Source organism: Pleurodeles waltl, chromosome 8, assembly GCF_031143425.1.
Source record: "Pleurodeles waltl isolate 20211129_DDA chromosome 8, aPleWal1.hap1.20221129, whole genome shotgun sequence".
NCBI lineage: Eukaryota > Metazoa > Chordata > Amphibia > Caudata > Salamandridae > Pleurodeles > Pleurodeles waltl.
Window position 1 is genome coordinate 919,898,434 of NC_090447.1, and position 23,172 is coordinate 919,921,605.

Here is a 23,172-nt window from a genome sequence, read left to right on the forward strand (position 1 = left end):
TAAATTAAATATGCCAATTGTGAATGTACCAATCAAACCGTGTTTTAGGGGATAGAGCGCGTGCCCTTTAGCAGTCAGTAGTAGTAAAGTGCTCGGGGTCCTAAGGCTAAAAAAAAGAAATCAGCAAAAGGTGAGGCACACAGGCAAAAAGTTTGGGGTAAGACCACCCTTAGGCTGTCTGTCTAACGGGCCCTTAGTCAGTTTTACGCACAATTTTGATGTTTTCCTATGGCTGGATCTGCCCTGGATTACACCTTTGTCAATATATATTGAACCTTTTTCGTTTCCACAATGCTACATAGTCTTGCAATAGGATTTTGAATTCTATACCCGATGACAGATGAAAATATCAACTGCAGTGTGAATAAATAATGACTATGGGGAAGAATTCATAATTGTCATTTGAGAGAACTTAATTATGTTTTTTTTTAAATCTCAGACTTACAGGAATCATACCATAAACACATATTTGCCTTAGGTCATAGCACTGGCATAATTCATCTCTTGCACCTGGCCCCGTGCCTCACTGTGTTGCGATTTTTCTCTCACAGTGACCATCATCTGCAGCACACTGACTTTAATGTTCAGCTCTTCAAAACGTTTACAGAAACGCCGAACATTTTCATCTTACTTGAGGCCCATTCACATTAACTGATAGAATCACATTGGTGAACATATCTTTTTTGCTGTCAATTAACACAAAATTTGTGGTTCAGTTTCAGTTCATCCTTCCACCTTTCTTTTATTAGTGTTACTGATACTCCGTAATTCCCTCACACCGTCTGTAGTAGTACATATCCCGTGGTGCCCTACGTTGAAGGGTGTGGCAGTGGACCACTTTCTGCATACCAATCTTTTGTTACATCTCATTTGCATGCCAAGCACAGTCACGGGTTGGGGGAGTGAGTAAAGAATCTTACAGTGAGCCACACACTCTGCCCAAAGCACACGGGCCATGATCAAAAGGCTTGGGTGTACACTAAAAGGAAACCATGGTTACATTCTTTGATGAGATCCCACAGGGAATCGCTGAAGGTTATGGGCAGTGAGCCATGTGGCCTAGAGAAATACTGTATGTAGAGCCATGCTCTATGTGCAGGACCTTACAAACTCGGCTAAAAGCCATTTCCAGGATGGCTTGGGGCCAAGGAGCTCTAGTAAATGGTGTGGCTGTAGACATTAGCCAGCGCACAGAGTCCACACGGCACAGCTAGATGCAATGTCAAATGAGTACCAGGGGTGGTTTTCTAAATATATCTCCCTTTGTCGAGTACCATTCTTTGTGCCGAGTGCCCTCTGGCATGGCAACAGTCAATGTTCAGTAGGAACTGAAGGTTACAGGCACAATGTACACACAGAACGCAGGCGCATTGGACTCTCAGGTATTTACAGTTACATCTCTAACATTATAGTTTTTTAGAAGCAACACAAAGCCTGATTGAAAGCAAGCCAATGATAATAATGAGACAAAAAATTAAAGACGGATAAACGGAAAAAACAATGCAGCACACGTTGCATTGATTCGTGTTTATAGCACAACTGAAATAATTTCACTTACTACCAATACACATTCATAGACGTTTAAAATATCGTCAACTTCAAAAGGTGACACGTCAGAAGTATGATTTTTAAGCAAAAAAATGTAAGGGTAGGAACCATTACTTTTAAATAGTCTAAAGAAATTGGCTTTTTCGATTTAAAATTGGTGTATATAAGACACAAAAGCAACCTGAGAAATACTCAAATAACTAGACTGATGGAACAGTCTACTGTACTTGGCAATTTAGCTGAATTGTACTTTTCTAAATAATCAAAACTAAACATGATTGTGGAGTCAGAAGAAGACATTGAGATTTATGATGCTTAAAATGTTAAGGAAGAGATTCTGATCACACACTCAATCATAAATCTAATAATTTAAGGGGATTGCCACAGTGTGTAATAAAGCTGTACCTTTCACACTGGCACTTTAATTAGCAAATCTTGCAGCAGATGAATAATAATAGGGATTTTACTAGGATTCAGACACTTGTGATTGGCAGATTTCCAAAAGAGTACATTTAGAAAGGCACGTACTAAGAAGGGGGATTTAGGTGGCTCAGAGATGTCAGCATGGGCTCTAATAAATCTAAATTAAATTCATCAAAGATTTCAGATTATAAAATGAAGGTGGATACGGTTAAGACTGCTTCTGTCTATTTCTGTTGCATTACACGTTATGCTCTAAGATGTTCATTATGTTTTTCTGGTATGTTTTTTGGGTCTTGCAAACAAAATAAACGTTATAGAGTTGACTTGAACTGAACTCAGATAAGGTTTGGCATTCTTAAAACGCAATCAGTCAAAGCCACATATTTCTGTGCCATTGTAATAAACATGGGGGCATATTTAAGAGTCCCTGGTGCCACCGGAGCATCGCTTTTACTGACGCTCCGGTGGCCCTATGCTCTGCACCGCATTTACAAGGTGGTGCTAAGCCACTTTTTGTGGCTTAACGCCACCTTGAAAATATGGCCCCTTCACATGCAGCCCTTTGCATGGAAGGGGTGTGTAATGGGTGTTGCTGTGGGCGTGCCAGAGCAACACACAGTGCATTTTGACGCTGCCTCAGACTTAAGAGATTCTGTAACCCTGAGCCAGCAACAAAATCCAACGCCACCCCAGGGGTGGCTTTAGCAAGGTGCAACAAGGAGGAATACTTTTATTCCTCCTCATTTTTCTATTTTTCTATGTGTGCTGCATTCTGCAGCACGCATAGAAAGAGAAAAATGCCAGACATGATTGTTTATGTGCGGGAGGGTGCCCCTTCCTGCACATAAACAATCATTTCAAAATTACACTGCCTCCTGCAGCACATACAGAAGTACCAAATCACCATTAGTGATTATTTATGTGCAGGAAGGGACATCTTTCCACACATAAACAATCAAACCACTCAACGCAGACATCCTTGCACGATGGTGCAAGGATCCCTGCATTGGCACTAGGCAGCTTAATTTAGCTCTAGCAAAGGGGCAACACAGGGGTGCACAATATTCATTTAAATACGACACATCCCTGCATTGTGAAAGTGATGGATCGCTACGGTGCCAATCTTGGCGCAGCATCATGCTCCTTCATTTTCTTTTAAATATGGGCCATAGTTTTTCTCAGCATCTTTAGTAAGAGATCAGCATCTTCCAGGTGGAAGCCTGGTTTCTGTAAGCGATCTTATTTAGAAGCTGTGTGAAAAAAGATATCAGTGCTTTTCTTTTCTGACTTGAAATGTTTCAGATTGGATACAGTTTCTGAGTTTCAGTGGGATGGAAGGGATCTGAGGTGTATTAACAATTATACACTGGACCTGGACTGCAATGAAGTTCTCTAGGCAAGTCTCACCCTGTTTGTACACTAATAGTGTGGATGGTATCATGTCTACAAGTATCCCCACACTGGCAAGGCTCTGTGGTGAGTGGGTGGTAAAACACTGATCCTAAACTTCTCGAAAGTGTCTGATGCCATTGGCCCAACATAAAGGGGCTAAGAGAAAATGTTGATCACTTGTGAGCTTGATGCAGCAGCACTGCAGGTGTAGCCAGGATTCTCTGTGATAATTGTATGGTTGGCAAGATTCATCACGCCGCACCCAGGCTGGATTGAAGCCCGAGATTGGCAGGGCAGCAAGCCTCATGTAAATGATTTTCCTTTATGCCTGGGCTGAAAGGGATTGCTGAAAATAGAGCTGAGCTTTCCCAAGAGTGCAGGAGGGGTTACATGGCAGACTGCAAGAGGGGTCACATGGCGGACTCTTTCAATGTCACGTTTGAATGAGATGTTCATGACCTGCCCATTCACTGCTTTATTCCAAGCTGCAAACATTGTATCAGGATTATGCAGACTAGTAGTCTCGATTTCCAAACAGCTTGTAGCCTCTGTGAGGTGCAGTTGCCAAGGAGAACCCTCCTCTACAAAGAATGTTTCAATATGTGCTTTGAGGCTAGTGTCATAGGTTCACAGAGTTCTGATGTAGTACTTGATTAAGTCCCCGTTGCACATGAGATTCGGATTCTCGAGTCCTAGCTCCAGTCTCAGTCTTGCTCTTCTAGCCTGCTGAGCAGCATAAAAGTTTTTTTGTACATTGAATTTTGAAAAGACTTAAGGAATGTATCTAATGTGCCGTGAAAGACGAAGTAGCCATAGTTTACAGCTGGAATCAGATTTGCTCTCAGGACTTTTAACATTGGTTCCACAGTTGGGCTGTGTAGAGGATGATTAAGATGTTTGAGGCTGTAAATGATTCCAGCCCCCTTACTTCCTGATTCACCACAAGTCTGTTCCCTTGGTTGTAACTGTGGAGGGCTATTTGGGCTCTCTGCAAGCCCACTCTGGAGTGATTCAGTATTACAATGTAATGTGCATAATGCAGGATTGGGAGGCACACCTTTCCCAGCCTTGGCTATAATTAACTAGCTCCTCCCATTACTTTGCCCAGGGCAGCCTTGTAGAGATCAAAAAGTAGAGGGGCCAACACACAGCATTGCTTGAGGCTATTGTCAGTGGGCACTCTAACTGTGGCTGTGGTGAGGCTTGTTTTATCTGGACCCAGGTCCTCTGCTATAGAAATGTTATAGCTTTGAGGAGCTGGCCAGGAATTCCCCATGCTGGAAGCTTCTCCCACAGCTTTACCTGGTCCACCCAGTCAAAAGCTGAACTGTAATCCTCGAAGCAGAAGAATAATGGGAGTTGCTTGCACCTTGTGGCTCGATGTAACAAGTGGGCCAGGGCTATGATGTTACCCATCGTGGAGCTTTTAGGCCTGAAGCCGAATTGGAAGAAAGGGTGGATACTGTTCCATTGTGCCAGGGCTTCTAGCTCTTCCAATAAGTGTTGGATGTAAGTCTTTACCTCTAGATCCAGCAAGGCAATGAGCTGGTAATGTGCCAGTTTGGAGCAGTCTCTCTTTTTTGTGAATTAGAAAAGGTTTGACCTTCTCCATGAGAAATCTTCAGCCATTCCCTTTCGATACTCTTGATTTTATTTTTGCCAGACTGTCTGTCTACAGGCTGGTTGGAGGGCTGAGATTCATTGTCCTTGGTTTGGCTGCCCCTACCTCTGACTCTCAGGGTCCTTCTAAGACTGCACTTACTTACAAGCAGCTCTTTGTTGTAATAAATGGGAAGGATGTTTGAAAGGGGGGGTTACTTCTCTGGGGAGCCCATGGCTTCTCCCAAGTGCCTGTTGGAGTTTGGTGATGAGTTCCTCCTAGGGCTCATGTGAAGCAGTTGTGCTGATTGCTTTAGGGGCTAGCTCTTTAATTGCGATCCACATGGATAGTTTTCCACCAAGGTTTGGTGACCATTTTGTTTCTGAAAAGGAAGTTATGGCATTCTTTGCCATTTGGCTCCTCGAGGGACATTAACTGCAGGGAATCTTTGATGCCCATCTGCAGCACTGCCTGCAGGGGCCTTTAATCACTTTGGCCACTGTCATCCACTTCAAAATTTCATAGCTTGGGAGACAAAAATTCACTAATGAAAATGTAATCAATGGTAGAAGTTGGTTAAGGTTGCCAAAGTGAATTGTGTACTTCTTTGAAAGATTGTGCAACAGACAGTCTATGAGTGTTGAAAAGGCTCTGAAGGGATGCAATTCCATAGGAAGCCTGGGGTTTCTATGGAGCTTTCCCAGAGTGCTAACGTTACAGTACAAAATTATTATGGGGAAGTAGGAGACACACTTGTTCAAGAGTTCTTCAATTTTGGGTTCTAGGGAGGCTGGGGCCTGTTTTTTTGCATGCAGGGCGGGGTTGACATAGCAGTTGTTCAACAAAATACGGACAGGCTTAAGTTTGCTCTTTATCCTTCTGATGAGCAACGCTTGAAGAGCAGACACATTGGTATGAATTTCGGTGGCCTTCATTTTCCAGGCATATTTGACGAAAGTGGAGAGACCACCGGATGGCTGGCTGAAAATATTATGCTTTGTTGCTGGTGTGTGAATTTCATAGTATCCTGGGAGCAACGTGGATTCAGTGGTCCTGGTCTCCTGCAGACATAGTTTGTCTCAGTTGAGAAGATAGTCAAAGGCTGAATCAGCATCAATAAGTTTATTGAAGCCAGCCATATTCCAGGAAATTATTGTTAGATATGAGCTGAAGTTGGCTTTCCTGAGGTGTTCGCCTTGTGTTCTCCTATTAACTATGTTAAGAATGCCACCTTAAAGAGCTGATGAATGGAGCCAAATGATGAAATCCACTGTCGGACCTGGCATTGTGAGGGTACACACCTCTGTGGTCATGTGTGCATGAAATTCTAAAGGTATTAGGGGGCTTGAGCTTGGTTTCATTTGGCCGACCCTGAGAGGTACTATGTGTGCCTCTTAGAGCTAAGTGAATTCCCTTCCTCCAAGGAAAGGCAGCAAGCACAACTGGATATTTCTCAGGTTAGGGGGGTTTGAAGTCAAACCCCAATTATGCCAACTGAGGTGCTACCTTAAGCATGGCATCCATGTGAAGTTGCTGGTGCAATCCTATCATTGCTGGCTCGCCATGCGAATCTCCAGGGAGGCTCAGAAACCTAACATAGGCAAGTTTTTTCAATTGAATGTGGACCAGGGAGGGACTATGCTTAAATAGGCACAAGACATTGCCCCTATTTAGAATATCATGTTTCTCTTTCTTATGACATCTAGGGGTTACACTATCTCAAGAGCGCTTAACCCTACCTTTGTAGTAATTGATTCAGTTACGTAAGCGCTGTTTCTCCAGCAGCTGTTAGATGGGGTGGTGCTAAAACCTCATACTGCAGAGGTAGCATTACAGATAGCGTCAGAAGTTGGCAGCATGTTAGGCCATAACAGAGTCAATACAGACATATTTGTGAGGCCCCTGGTGGTGCATACCCTACTGTGAGTGCTGGGCTTGCTAGTGAATGCAACTTGAATACTGGCATACTCCATCACGTTCCTCGTGGATGGAAATGGTATGCTTTCTCTTGAGATGTTGTTGGCTGAATATTAGCGTCCTCCCTCATCCTTCTTGTTGGTGAAGGTAATCTGTTTACAGGGGCTGAAATTGTTGAGCTGACACCTTGCCCTTCCTTTGAGGGCTTCAGTGCTGATGACATTTTTGCATTGTGCCTCCCAGCCGCTGAGACTGTTCGGGTGTTGGGGCCTTACCTAGAGTCAAAGATTAGATACAGCAGGGCAGAATCATTTGATACTGCAGAGGACCATGCCTGAGTTATTAGCAGAGATGCCACGCGTTTGGCTGTTGTAGCTCTTTTGTTTTGTTTTATTAACTTTTTCTTGGCCCTCCTGAAAAGTGGTGGCCCAGATAGCATTGGACCAGGAGGCTCCTCTGTGGTGTCAGTGACATCCTTGCTGACCTTGTCTGTTGACTGAATACTGTTGCAGACACTTGATTCAATGGAGATTGAGAATGAATTATTCTTTGGAGGTGCATTGAGTGGTTTTTCGACTGGGAAAGCATTATACATACACTCCCTTCTGACCTGCAGAGATCTACAGAGATCGAACATGTGCAGAACAATTGGCTCTCCTGAAGCTGTCAGAAAATGGTTGTTGCATGTTTAAAACTGGAAAAGGGTGAGAAAAGTTGAGTTGTTGATGTAACAAATAGATACCCTGTGATTGTTTCATGTACTCTTGTTTCCTGTGTTCTTGCACACCACAATTAAAACAGGTGCTATTACCAGATGTAGGCAACTCTTTACTTGCCTGCCCCTGAACCCTCCCACCACTGTCATTTCCTTATCCTCCACTGTCCCTCACTCTGACTGCTTGTTGGAATGATTGCATTTGTAAAGACAGTTTCAATTCAGTGAATTCTGTCTTTCTTCCTACACAATTATTAACTACAAAAACAAATTCACACAAACGTTTATTTTGCCATACCACTCAGCTAATACTTACGTACTCTTGCAGCTTTGGTATTATTCCTTGTACAAATGCCACTCCTGTTGGGCACTTTCAAAGGCCAGGGTTCCCTCTCCCATTTTGCTTGCAATAGTTAAGTTATGTCCAATACATTTTGCAGGGCAAACCTCTGTAACAGCATTATGTGAAGCATCTCTGGCATGTCACAATGTAGCGTTATTCCTAGGTGTTTTTTGTTTTCAGCTATGATATCATAAAAACAATTGATTATATGAACTTGAATATTAAAAACACTTTGTAATTCTGTGAATTTCTGGGATTTTCTCATTTTTTGTGATACTGTCAGGTGATATTCATGAGATTCGGCATGGAACAAAACAGATTTATGGTGACTTTACCTCTCAATTCTGCGCCTAGACACTGTCGTAGGGGTTGAAGAGCATCAGAATAGATAGTATATAGAACATGACCCACTGTTTTTAACATAAATGTGGGTCAAGATTGGTCTACTGGGTCACAACACAACCTTGGAGTCCTTAGCACTTCATCCACCAATCATTCACAGCAGATCAGCCCAGGAAATCATCATACTATACACACTAGACTCCTCCAAGGTGATGTATTCTAATGGTGTGGTACCAAACAAGGCATAGCTGAGTCATACTTGGTGATTCATTGAGTAAGCCTCTTCTCTAGTCCTCGCGCTCCTGCCAGTAGAACCGCCTCATGTCAGCCTCAATTGTCATGCTTTCCATGCTCACTGCACACACGGTACTCGGTGTGCTATCTTGCTCTGTCATGGTCTACACTGCTTCTATTAGTGCACTTCTAGCTCTTTCAACCAGAATATGAAATCTGAACATGTCCAGAATATCCGTACCATTGTATTTGTGAACCTCTTGTCAGGAACCACAGTTGCAAATGGATAAAAGAATTAGGGCCACATGTAGCAACTTTCAGATTTGCGACCCGCAAATTGCGAGTCAGAGCGACTCACAATTTGCGAGTCGCAAATCCGAATGTAGTTTGGTGTCCCTGACACCATCTGCGATTTCCAAGGGGGTCGCAAATGCCCACCTCATGATTATTCATGAGGAGGGTCGCAATTTGCGCCCTCCTTGCGAATGGTGGCCCTCACAGGGACGTTGGCCTGCTGAGGACAGCAGACCACCATGTCTGTGACTGCTTTTCAATAAAGCGTTTTTTTTTTTTTTTTTGTAATGCAGCCCGTTTTCCTTAAAGGAAAACGAGATGCATTACAAAAACAAAAAATTAAACGTTTTCGTTTCATTTTTTCAGAGCAGGCAGTGGTCTGTAGGACCACTGCCTGCTCTGAAAAAATGTTTACAGTGACATTCACAACGGGGAAGGGGTCTCATGGGGACTGATTCCCTTTTGCAAATGGGTTACCACCCAGTTGAAATGGGTGCAAAATGCGATTGGTTTGCGACCGCGTTCTCGGTCAAAAAACAATCCTACAGTGCACTGCGACTCGCAATTAGGAACTGAGCACTGACACAGGGGAGCTTATTTTTGGGGGTGGATGCGCTGCCCAATTAGATCAGATCCCATTGGGGAGGGTTCTACTGTCTCAGCCGATCAAGACTCCCCGGCTTGATGCTGGCTAGGATGATGATGGGTTCGACTCCCATGATGATGCATTTTAATTCTTAATTATCAAACTTGATTATGCATATATATATATATATATATATATACATTCACTGCATATATTTATTGTTGATGTATTGCACCTTTTCTGACTATCATTGATTAATTGTTGCAAGTATTTTGGTATCTACTGTATACGTATTTTACATTCAAGTTAAATGCTCATGTTCATGTTTTTGTGGGCTTTTATTTGATATTTGGGAAAAGCCCAATAAATGAATTACTTAGACTAAGAGTGCTGTATTCTTTGGCTTCGTTCCCTCTTAATTTGAATCTAAGCAGAACACATACCACCTATTATCTTTGTTTTTCAGTGTGACGCCCTAAGTGTGACTGTTGTGCTCATGAATGTAGCACTAAAGTTGCTAGACGGCAAAGTACAGTTTAGGATGGTATCCCACAATGGACAGAATCCGGATTCCTTACATCTAAGACAGAAGCAATGTACTGTGTTAAAATTGCTTCAAAGACAACAAGGATTGTTGATAAAATATATAGCACACATTCCGGCTCTGTCCTCAGTTGTACAGCTGTGGTTCATTTGGTGTACCTCATAAGTGCTTAATTTAAGGTCACTGCTTAAAGATACACATACACCACTTAAAGATCATTTAAAAAAACTCACACTTACAGTGATATTATTAAGGTGTAGCGAAACATCTCACAAGGTACTAATGCCTAAGGGCTTAGATGAGGTTTGTATAAATGGTAAAAACTATAAAACCAGCTTCGCTTCTAGCAAGAAAGATGACACTACTTATATCTGCAAATCATAATGTGACTACTCCAGACAAAAAGCAAAATTATAATTTCCAATGTCAAAGCTTCCAGAAGTTATTAGGATCCCCGTTTTTAGTCTTGATGTTACTGGAACTGTTCTAATCAGTGAAGGTAAAAATTACTTTACATGTCACGTCAAGTCAAGACTCTCTTTATTCGAATGTCAGAGACAATCATAAAAGTTAAACACACAAATTATAAAGTGTTACATGGAAATCAATAAAACAATACAAAAATAAAGTGTCAAAAATGTAGCCTTTTCTGATATAACACAGCTGCCTTTTGAAAGCTGCATACTCTAAAACATATATCACTACTTGGCAGTAACTGTAAGAATCTGAGGGCAACTCTGCACTGTTTAAAGTTGTAAGCTTCAAAAAGAGGTAATAAGTATTGCATCCTAAAAGGCTTTTACCCTGTGAAAAATATACTGTATAGTGCAGCATTGATTGGTTGGAGACATTATCTCAGGCATATTTTTTGTTTACTAAGCTCCCATAACATCCTCGAGGGAAGCAGAGCCTATAACATATAGTGCTGGCTTTAAATTTTAACAATAGAACTCTTTCCCAATTATTAGTCACATATGAAAGATAAGGTTCTGGGTTGGTAATAACTTTCAAAACAATATAATTCTGGACAAGTGGTTAGCTCAATTCCAGGCATTCCCTTTCAGCATACTGTTTAGCCGGAAACAACTGTTTCACAATGATCGTATCATCCTTACATATTAATAAGAGATTGACAAGCAAGGTAAATGTGTCCAGAGCAATAAGATTCCGTTTGATATAAACAAGCTAAGGGATATCCAGGCCCCTCGCACAGCGTATACAATCATTAATAATATTGTGGATAAAAAGAGGCTTTTTCATTATTCCAAACTGAAAGATGCAAACAAAAGGGGTCCCAGGTTAATGGAGTCATCCAGGTATGGCACAGCCACCTCTTTGTGACAGATGCACTGTGGTGTAGGATGTGGGAGTGATAGAAGATGTCTGCAAAAGTGGTTCTCTTCATCTTGCAACATGCTACAATCACCATAGCCCCATATTTCACACCCATAACTTGCAAACAATACACATTGCATAGTATAAATATCAATAGGAGAGGTGAAAGACTTACCCTCCCCCAACAGATTTACAAGTGTTGAAGAGCGAGCATGTAGTTTGCTTGAATTTAGTGTTTCTGAAATTCACATTGTGGGCCCAAGAAATATTAGCATTGAATCATAAACCAAGATATGGGAACTTAAAAATATTCCAAACTGTTTTTGTTAACCCGTAAAGGATGCAGCTAATAGCGCTTAGGGCCACACGCCATAGTGTGTGATTTAGTATAATTGCTAAGCAAGTCTAAGTCAAGCACAAATTCAGAGAAAGCTGGAACCAGGCTCATCAGAGCATTCGGGGTCCACGCTATAAGCACAGCATCATTGGCATACAACAGTACTGGTACAGAAACAAAGATGACGCAAGGAACTTCATGAGTAATAGTATTTAAAAAGGAATGAAGCTAATTAATAAAAAATAATAATAATAGAGGTGCTAAAACACAGCCTTGTCTGACTCCAGTCTACCAATTAATAGGGTTGGCTCATTCGACTCATTTTGGCACTTGAATCTCGATGAAGAGTGTGCATGTCATCTGTATGCATAGACCACTCCAATGGCAAATATTAAATAAACACCAGGCACTTGCAGTAAATATGTTCAGTCAAAAGGATAAGATCAGTCTACATCATTTTCAGTTAATTAAAGGGTATACATGGTGCAAAGTATCTTGAAGCTTACTGAGGTATTACTACTAAAGATCGTCCTAAACTTAGAAATAGTCTTGTACATACAATTACACTAGATCCCCAAGAGTGTCTGTTGTATTTAGCTCAGGAGACACCAAGGTGAGAGTTTTCTGTTTCTTTTATTTCAGTATCCAAAATGTATTACGAGCGCCGCAGTCGTGTCTGCCCGGCAGCTTTGCCTCCGTTTAACTCCAACCGTCGTGTGTGCCGCGCGAGCCCCCCCGCAGATGCGACTTAGGCAGCTCGGGTTCGGCACGCAGCAGCGCGTGATGAACCTGGGCACAATATGTTATCTCTCTTTTTTTTTTTTTTTTTTAAACAAAAGATCACTTACAAAAATAAGAACAAAAACATAACAGCATTGGATAACCTATGCTTAACTTAACATTTAACAATTACATCAGTGTGTCCATGAGATTTAAAAAAAAAAAACTTAACACATTCTTGCTAAATACTATGATATTCCCTGAGTTTGATCGGTACCCGTTTCTCACGGACAGACCTCCTCAAGGTGTTGGGTTCTAACAAATGATTGTCTAACACCTTGCGTTCCCGATGAATACCACTCTGACCCAGAGGAGTCACATCCTTCCTCACCACGGTGACGGACATCCTTAACCTTAACAACCTTCCCCATATTCCACCATTGACCCCCCTCAACCATGATGGCATTACCACATACTTTCTTCACCCTCATAGGAGAACCATAGCAGGCTTCACCTTTGCTCACAAATGTCTGTAACTTGACGCGCACCAGATCTCCAGGTTGGAAAGAGAGTTTTCTTGTAGAATTCTGCAGGTCATACCTAGCTTTTACCTTTTCTTGATTTTTTATTTGACTTCACCCCACACCCCGTCCTTGTTCACAGAATCAGGAATCTTACCAGAGACTGCTCTGGCTAAAAACGCTGGAAACAGTCTTGAGGTGCTACGTCTTCCTTTAAGCAGTTCAAAAGGAGAAATTTTTGTCACAGATTGTGGAGTGGTGCGTTAGAACCACAATATCGAATTGACTGCTTCTTCCACATCCAGCTTACTCGCTTTGGCCCATTTGATAGACTCCACAACCACCCTATTCATTCTCTCTACTAAACCATTAGTTTGAGGATGGTATAGAGAACTTTTCATATGTTTCACACCAGATTCTTTCAGAAACATTTCCATGTCATAACTCACAAACTGCACACCATTATCCGAAATCAAGGTTTCCGGAAAACCTTCCCTCCCAAAAAACTCTTTGAGAAACTGAATAGCGCTACCAGCCGTAGGCTTTGCAAAAAAACGCACTTCTGGCCACTTACTGAAATAATCCATTATAACAAAAGCATAAGGCATCTGGCTGGGGAGAAAATTGAAAGGTCCAACCATATCGACCCAAACTTTGACCCAAGCATTGTCCGGTAATGAAATGGGTTGTAATGGAGGTTTTGCAATCTTCAACCCTTTTTCTGCACCATTACACACCACACACCTACCAACCACTCTTTCTTTATCCTTGTCCATAGAAGGCCACCAAAAGTGTGCTCTAATACGTCTGTTAGTCATAGTGGCACCAAGATGACCCTCATGAGCATGGTCCACCAACCTTGAACAAATCTCACACGGGGGAACACATTTATCATTCCTCAAAATGATACCATTTTCAATTGACAACTCATCTCCCACCTTGACATATGGCTGAACTTCAGGATTCACATTTCTTTCTTTAGGCCAGCCATTGATTATATGCTGCTTAACAATGGACAACCCCTCATCACTGCTTTCAGCCTCCCTCCACACAGTCTCTGTGCACACCTTGGATTCATCAGCATCAATTGCAGCTATGAAACAATCTTCCACATCATCCTCCCAATCAAGTTTACTTTCTTGACTTATAGGTAGACGAGATAGAAAATCTGCTGTGAAATTATCTTTCCCCGGAATATACTTGACCTGAAGTCATACTGCAACAATTTTGTGGTGAGGCGTGCGATACGAGGGGTCGTATAGTTAATTTTATCCCCATTTAAGATGTAAACCAACGGTTTATGATCTGTTTGAATTACATATTTTCTGCCCCAAACATAACTCCTAAATTTTTCACTAGCCCAATAGCATGCTAGCAACTCTTTTTCAATCACTGAATAATTCAGTTCAGGATCACGTAAGACTCTAGAAGCATAACTAATAAACTTCTCCTGTTCTCCTAGACCTTGCGACAACACAGCACCCAACCCATACCTAATAGCATCCACCGTAATGGTACACAGTTGGCTAGGGTCGTAAGGACACAGTGGTCTGGCATCCACCAACTCTCGCTTCATCCTTTCGAAAATGGTCTGACATTCACTGTCCCATTTAAACAGAACTTTGCTTTTGAGCATATTGGACAAAACTTTCATTTTGCTAGCATAGTTGGAAATTAACTTTGAGTAGTATTCACACATACCAACAAAAGATCGTAACTCATCTTTATCTTTAGGATTAGGGGAATCTACAATATCGCCTTTAATAACCCCGGACGAGGTGTAATACCTTCCCCAGACACACAATGGCCCAAAAATTCTTTTTTTTTTAAAATAAAATTCACATTTTTCCTTCTTTACACAGACACCAAAGGACTGAAAAATTTTAAATACTGATCTAATTTTTTCATTGTGATCTCCTAAACCCCTTGTGTGAATCAACACATCATCCTGAAAGATTAAAATACCTTGGATTTCCCCCCAAATTTTGTGCATGATACATTGGAAAGCTGATGCAGCAGAAGCCAACCCAAAAGGCATCCTGCAAAACTGGAAAGTGCCAAAGGGTGAATTGAAAGCAGTGTAATAGTGCGAATCCTCTTCCAGTTGAACCTGGTGATATGCAGACACCAGATCAATCGTTGAAAACCATACTGAACCCCTGAGCCCATCAAGTAGATCACTGATCTTGGGTAAAGGAAACGAGTCTACCCATATTTCCTCATTGAGACTCCTGAGGTCAACACATAAACGCAGGTCTCCATTACGTTTACGGGCAACAACCAGAGGAGAAAGCCACAAACTGGACTCAATTGGCTCAATTACACCATTCTGTTGAAGCTTGTTCAATTCAGATTTAAGATCTTCTCTCAAACTAAATGGTAGTGACCTGACTTTATGTCTTACAGGAATGGCCCTATCCTTAACCTTTATTCTATGTTTGAATCCTGTAATCTTCACCAAGCCCTGGGCAAAAATACCAGGAAACTCATCCTCAAACGGTGTCTTGGAATCTGCACCAAAACTTGCTCTTTAGTTCCAGGTTTCAGCACCATGCCAAACAGACCCTGATGATACCACCCCAAAATATTCAAACCCTTATATGCAACATAGATTTTACCAAAAATCTACCGACCCTTGAACTCCAAACTGTCTTCTATGTACCCTTCTAACTCAATTTTCCTGCCTTTATACGAGACCGGAGACCTATCGGGAGGGAATAACTTTCTGTCACCTCAAGTATTATGGAACAGTTCTGATTAAATCATTGTAATGCGAGCACCAGAATCGACCAATAACCAAAGCATTTTACCCCCAACCCAAATATCCACCATGGGATCTATGCATTGGTTATGTTCCTTGACCCCTAATACTTTATCTGTGACCACAACAATCATGTCCTGGATGGCTTTTACAAAAGATTCTTCTCTATTTTCTTCTCTATTTTCTTCCCCGTCCTCCACTATGCACGTGACATTAGCTTGCTTATTACTAGAGGATTGACAGACTCTAGCAAAGTGACCAGTTTTACCACATTTTCTACACGTAAGATTCTTTGCAGGACAAGGCTTGCCATCTTTAAAATGAGGCATGTTTCCACATCTAAAACAGATATTCGAAGATCTAAAAAAAGGATTGTCACTTTTCTTCATATCAGCATTCTTTGCTGCACCCTTTTTTGCAACAACACTGACATGAAGAGGATCCGAGTCCTTCACAGTAGAGCTGGAAGAAAGTTCCATCAACGAGATCTGGGCAAGCTCTACGCTTTTGGCTACTTTGATAGCTTCATCCAACGTTGGATTTCCCATGGTGAGTAATTTCTGCTGAATATGTCTATTTGAACAATGACCAATGAACTGGTCCCTTATAAGTTGATCTTGAAAATCCCGAAATTCACATTTGGAAGCCAGTTGTCTTAGAGCCCTGACATATGCATCAACATCCTCGCTTTGACACTGCTGACGCTTGAAGAATTTGTGCCGCAAGACTACTAACCTAGGTAAAACATCAAATCTTGTGGACAACTTTTTGGTAGTCATCAAATATTCATCCAGTTTTTCTTCATCCAATTGCGGTAGCTCAGGTAAGTGTTTGAAAATCTCTCTCCCTTCATATCCCAATGAATGTAAAAGCAAACATTTCTTTCTTTCTGGGCGAAAACAAGAGGCTCCTATGGCACCCAGATAGGTTTCAAAGCCATCAAACCACTGTCTCCATGGAATAGGAGGAACACCAGGAGTTTCCAAGAACGGTGGTGAGGGATTGACTGACTGCATCACTTAAGACCAGACGTGACGTACAAAGTCAATGTGCTGTACACAACGTAGCAACAAAATACAACTGGTGATGTATTTTAGTAAATATTCATGCAAGAAGTACTTCCAAGATGGCGTCTGAAAAGGCCATTTCAAGCTCAAGTAAGTATGCGTTCTATATCCCCAACATAACTTGCAGAATCACCAACCTCCTGAAGAACATGCCCAGTACACGCCTGTTTTCTTCTGAAAATTGCTGTGGAGGACGCTCCCCCCGAAGACAGTGAACAGGTATATGGTGTGAATCTCCTCACATTAACCTCGTAGTCAGAAACCAGCTTGTCGCAACAAAATTAATGTTGTATTTAGCTCAGGAGACACCAAGGTGAGAGTTTTCTGTTTCTTTTATTTCAGTAGCCAAAACGTATTACGAGCGCCACAGTCGCGTCTGCCCGGCAGCTTCGCCTCCGTCTAACTCCAACCGTCATGTGTGGTGCGCGAGCCCCCCGCAGACGCGACCGAGGCAGCTCGGGTTCGGCACGCAGCAGCGCGCGCCGAACCTGGGCACAACAGTGTCCCAATCTAATTTTCTTTGATTTGTTAAAGTCTTAATCCAAATGAGGGGTGGGAGCAATTTATCTCAGCAGGAGAAGGGGTTATCTTTCATGCTTTGGTCCAGGATACTATAGAATAATAAAAAGCAGCAGAGAAAGTACCACAAGTTAGACATAGTAAGCAGGGAAAATTATAGTGAAGATTATGCCACCTTAACTCACTGTTCCATCAACTCAAAAGCATGGGAGTCAGACTTGGATAATATAATGAATGTCACAGTTATTTTTTGGTCATTAGCTACTCTTGTGAATTTTCGGGAAAAAGAAAGGTGCCCTTCAATTTAAAGCTCCATGTATTCATTGATGCTTATCGTGAGTTCCTACTTCTTCAGTGAATCTCAATGATAGTCAGACCCAGGAACTAGATTTAGCAAATCAGGGTAAGATAACCTCACCAATCTCTTGAAAGCCTTAGGGCTGAATACTCCTGGATCTGTACTTTATAGGGAAAGTCTTGAGAAAAATAGTGTTAGAAATTGAATCTCTGGTTAGCAGTCAATTTGCACTCTGTTCAAGCAGGGACCTTCATTCTAGTCAGGGTAGTGGAATTACACTCCTAAAACAACCCCTGCTCACCTCCTTGGTAGCTTGGCACAAGCAGACAGGCTTATCTCAGAGGCAATGTGTAAAGTATTTGTACCAACACACACAGTAATACAGTGAAAGACTACAAAAGGAACAGCACACCAGATTAGAAAACTAGCCAATAATGCTCTAAATCAAACAAGACCAAAATGACAAAAATCCAACATACACAAGCAAAGACATGAATTTTTAAATTAAAAAGCGTGTTAATCCATAGAAATCAATGGATGCGTTGTTTTTACACATAGTACCTGGTATGCATCAAAAAGAAAGCCGCACAAGGGGGCTTGCATCGGAAAAGTAAGCTATGCATCGATTCCTGGCTTGCAATTGAAGCCGTGCGTCGATCCTTCTCCGGATGGGTAGGTGATGTGTTGTCTCTCTCAACTGCAGAAGACTGATGCGTTGATTTCCGGACAAGCTGCCTTGGATCCTTGCAGGTTCACTGTGCTTTTGATGCCCAGCGATGATGGGTGTGAGATCCTGATGCACGGTGGCGAAGAGCTGCACTGCATGGGCGATGTGTCGATTTCTGCAGCTGCAGGCGGGTGTTGTGTCGATTTTCCAGCCGTGATGCAGGTGCTGAGTTGATTTCAGCAGCAGCAAGCAGGTGTTGCATTGATAATTAAGCCGTGAGGCAGGTGCTGCATCGATTTTTCTCCCACTTGGCTTCAGGGCGTGGACTTCAACCTTGGATCCACCAGCTTCTCCTTTCAAGGGCCCAGGGATTGGATAGAGCACCACTTGGGAGGGTAGGAATATCAGCAAGAGAGTCCAGGTACTGACAGAGGAAGCCTTTGATGGCCCTGAGACTTCAGAACAGGGGGAAAGCTCAGTCCAAGCCCTTGGAGAAACTTCACAAGCAGGAAACACAGCAAAAAGCCAGTATTTGTGCTCTCTAAGGCAGAAGCAGCAACTGCAGGCCAACCAAGCAAATCACACACAGCAAAGAGGCAGTACTCCTCAATCTCTTCAGCTTTTCTCATTGGCAGAGGTTACTTTTGATCCAGAAGTGTTCTAAAAGTCTGGGGTTTTGGGTCCACTACTTATACCCATTTCTGCTTTGAAGTAGCCAAACTTCAAAGGAACTCTCTGTTGTTGACAAGACACTGCCGTGACCAGGCCTGGCCCCATACACACACGAGGGGGTTGGAGACTGCATTGTGTGAGGATAGGCACAGCCCTTTGAGGTGCAAGTGTCAGCTCCTCCCTCCCCACTCTAGCCTATGAGACTCATCAGGATATGCAAGCCACTACTCAGCTCCCCTTATGTCACTGTCTAGAGGGAATTCACAAACAGCCCAATGGTCAGTCTGACCCACACATGGATTCCACAAGCAGGCAGAGGCACAAAATGATTAAGCAAGAAATCGTCCACTTTCTAAAAGTGACATTTTCAAACTGACAATCTAAAAAACAGCTGTACGAAAAGATGTATTTTTAAATTGTGAGTTCAGAGGCCCCAAACTCTATATCTCTATCAGCTCCCAATAGTAAGCTGCACTTAAAAGATATTTAAAAGCAGGCCCCATGTTAACCTGTGGAAGAGATAAGCCTTGCAGTAGTGAAAACCACATTTGGCAATATTTCACTATTAGGGCATGTAAAACATACCAGAACATGTCAACTTTTAAATACACTACACCCTGCTCATGTGGCTACCTATGTTGTGGTGACTAACATGTAGTAAAAAGGAATGTTTGGGCCCGGCGAGTGAGTGCACTTGCCGGTCAAATTGGCAGTCCAAGATTGCACACTCAGACACTGCAGTGGCAGGTCTGAGACATGTTTACAGGGCTACTCATGTGGGTAGCTCAGTCAGTGCTGCAGGCCCAGTAGTAGCATTTGATTTACAGGCCCTTGGCACCTCTAGTGCACTTTGCTAGGGAATTAGTAGTAAATCAAGTATGCCAATCAGGAAAAAGCCAATTACAAATACAATCAGTAGTGGTAAAGTGCCCAGAGTACCAAAACCAGTAAAAATGAAGTCCAGCACACAGTCAATAAATACAGGAAGCAGAGGCAAAAGGACTGGGGAAACCACGCCAAGGAGGCCAGGTCTAACAACTAGTGAAGTCTCTCTGGATGTAACATATGAGCAAGGCAGCAACGAGTTCCAGAGTTCAGCAGAAGTCTTAATTTACAACAGCCACAGATGGATAGTTCTCCATTATTGTGGCTTTTGATAATTATCCTACTACCGCCAAAGACATGATATCATGGAACAATTGATAAATCACTTGAGTTCTGATATTATTGGAGTTAAGAACAGTCAGATGACTAATGTGACCATTTGTGTAGTTTCAGACAATTAGAAAGTTTGCAAATTAGATTGACCAATAGTAAAGGAAAGTGCAAGAAAAAAGAACGATTAAGGGCCTGATCATCACCTTGGCGGATGGGGTATTGCAAGTTTCATAGGATGTAATGGACCTTGTAATACGGTGGACTTGGCGAATGGGATACTCCGTCAAAAACATGATGGATATCCCGTCCATCATATTACAAGTTCCATAGCAAGTATTGCAACTTGTAATGTGACGGACAGAATATCTGTCACATTTGTGACGGAGTATCCCATCCACCAAGATAGTAATCAGGCCCTAAGCCTTCGGCCTGACAAACAAAAATCACTAGACCACAACTTCCAAACTTAAAGCATCCATGCAGAGTACCGTATCAAGAACCAATTTCAATTGTTCCTAGCGCTAATTGCACTGCATTTGAGAGTGACATTTCCAGGCAAATTTCCTGTAGTAGGTGTAATTGTAGTTAGTGTTCCTTGCTCAAATCATGCAGTTGCTAAGGTCGACATTAGTCTATCATACAAAGTAAGGAAGACAGATGTAGCACCCTAGCCAGGATGACAGGCCATATATTCAGACATTCTAATCGTCACTGTAGCAAGGACCTTAACATTACATCTCAGCATTGCAGAGGTCAGGAGTTGTGGGATATCTCTGAGTTCCTTGGCAGACTGACAGTCTTTTTTATTACCTTTCACATTATCTCCAGTAGTGAATGCATGCTTTCCAATAAAAGATCCAGACGTCTACAGTGATTTAAAATTGTTTCACAATATAAGGTCATGCACACAGAAGATATCAAAAAGGTGGCATTACAGCAATTAACATCTGACACGTCATCAGTATTCTGGGCAAAGAAAAACAGGGAGAAAGTGCAATAAGGGAGTATGTCCCTCAATCTAAACTCCAAAACAGTGGTTGTTAAACTTTTTACTTCTGTTGACTCCCACAGAACAACTACTGGAAGAGGAAGAGCCGTCTTAGGCAAATTCTACTATTTTACCCCAAAACAGTACAAAAAAGTACATGAACAAGTATGCATCAACCAAACACACAAACGTTTAAATATTTTATTTAATTCATACATGCTCTTTTGCATCAGTACACACTCAGGCCCAGATTTATACTCTGTTTGCGCTGAATTAGCGTAATTCTTTCTGCTAATTCAGCCCAAGTTTAACAGCATATTTATATTTTGGAGTTAAAGCCATTTTTTAGAAGGGTGAGCCTGCCTTGCATCAATGAGATGCAAGGTAGGCGTCCCTGTCCAAAAAATGACTCCAAGGTCCAAGAGCCTTATTTATCCTCCAGTGCAAAAATGGTGCACGGGAGTTAGGTGGGTCTAAATAAACACCTGGGTCACGGCAGGCATTAGGGGACCTGTGAACCCATTTCCATGGTCAAACACCATGGAAAGAGCCCACAAGTGCCCTCCCCAAGCCCCAGGAACACCCCCACCCACAACAGGGGGACACCACTGGATGGGGGACTCCATCCCAGGTAAGTACAGGTAAGTAGAGGTAATTATTTTAATTATTTTAATTATGTTTTTTAAAGTGCCATTGGGGGCCCTGAAATGGGCCCCTATACATGGCACTAGGTGAAATGGCCATGCCCAGGGGACCCTTGTCAGCTGTACTGGCCATTGGGGTGGTGGGCATGACTCCTTTCTTTTATAAGACAGGAGTCATGTGGTATGGATGGTTTTGCGTCAAATAATTACGCTAAGCTGGTTAGAGACATCTTTTTTTACTCTAACCAGCCTAACTTCATTTTTTGGTGCAAAACCCCCTTCTCCCATACCGCCACCCCCACCGGCTACCGTCATTTCCCATGATGTTAGCCCACCCTTTGTGCCAGATTGCGCCATTCCATTACTTTGGCATCTGGCTTGCATCCTAGAATGGCGCAAGCTGTCACTATACTTTTGACGCAAAACTGCATTTGTGCAGTTTTGCATCAAAAAGTATAAATCTGGGCCTCAGTGCTTCAATTGAGGCACTGCCAAGTTCTGGTTGATGTACCTGCTGTGCCCTCGATGACTCAAGCTAATGACACCAACGCCATTTTTAGCCTTTTATTCTAATTTCCTTTGCATTTACATGGCATTTTAAAAGATTCAATGTTCCATGTTGCATGTGTGTGCATGTATTTATTTGTTATGCTAATATCAATTTTCTGAATAGTGCCTGACTAGATGTTTCAGATCCCCATAGGTCCGCAGGTCCCAGCTCAAAATTCAGTGGTGTAAAGATGCCAAAGTTTAACTTGGCCTCCGTGGTTGTCAAACATCTAGTTTTGAATACCTTCATGCCATTCACATTTAAGACTATGCGATTTACTCAGTGTACTTGAAGCAGGCTAGACAGAGCTCGAAGTAACTCTTATACAAAACTAAAACTAGTGTTGAGGGTGTTTCTATTTTCTCACGCTCATGAAAAAATAGCAATGCTACAAGGTGTGGCACCACGGTACCAAGAGGCTATTCCATTCCTCATTTATTTTATTTAGGTGAAAACAGATGGGAATATAAGGTACAGGGAATTCAATGTGGACACTTTCTTTTAGAGGATAAGTAGAAATTTGGTGGCTGAAACAGTGGAAATTGCTCGGTCCAGTGGGGTTAGTTATGGAATGCAATCAATGAGATCAATGAGATGAAAACACAATAGCTAATGAACTAACTTTCATGTAGGAGAGTGAAGTAGTGCCCCCAACTGCATATGTTGCTGTGGAACTTTACTGAACTTAAGTGACACTATATTGTAGGACACACAAATCCCATTACCAAGTAAAAGTACTTCGTCAAATTCCAGCCGGCTCATAAAACCTCAACTAACAATCTTCCTAAAGGGTGGTTAGTGATTTTTCAATCTAGTGCTTTTAGATATTTTGAATCTGAGTCCTACTGCTTTACAACTCTTGTTAATCCTAAAGCTTCATTGTGATGCTGTAATGATCTTGTTATTGTTAACTGCCATATTCCCATGTGCAGTCCGCACAATTGACTGGTTCTGAGTGAAATAATATATGTAAACTCTTAGATGAAATTAGTTTGAT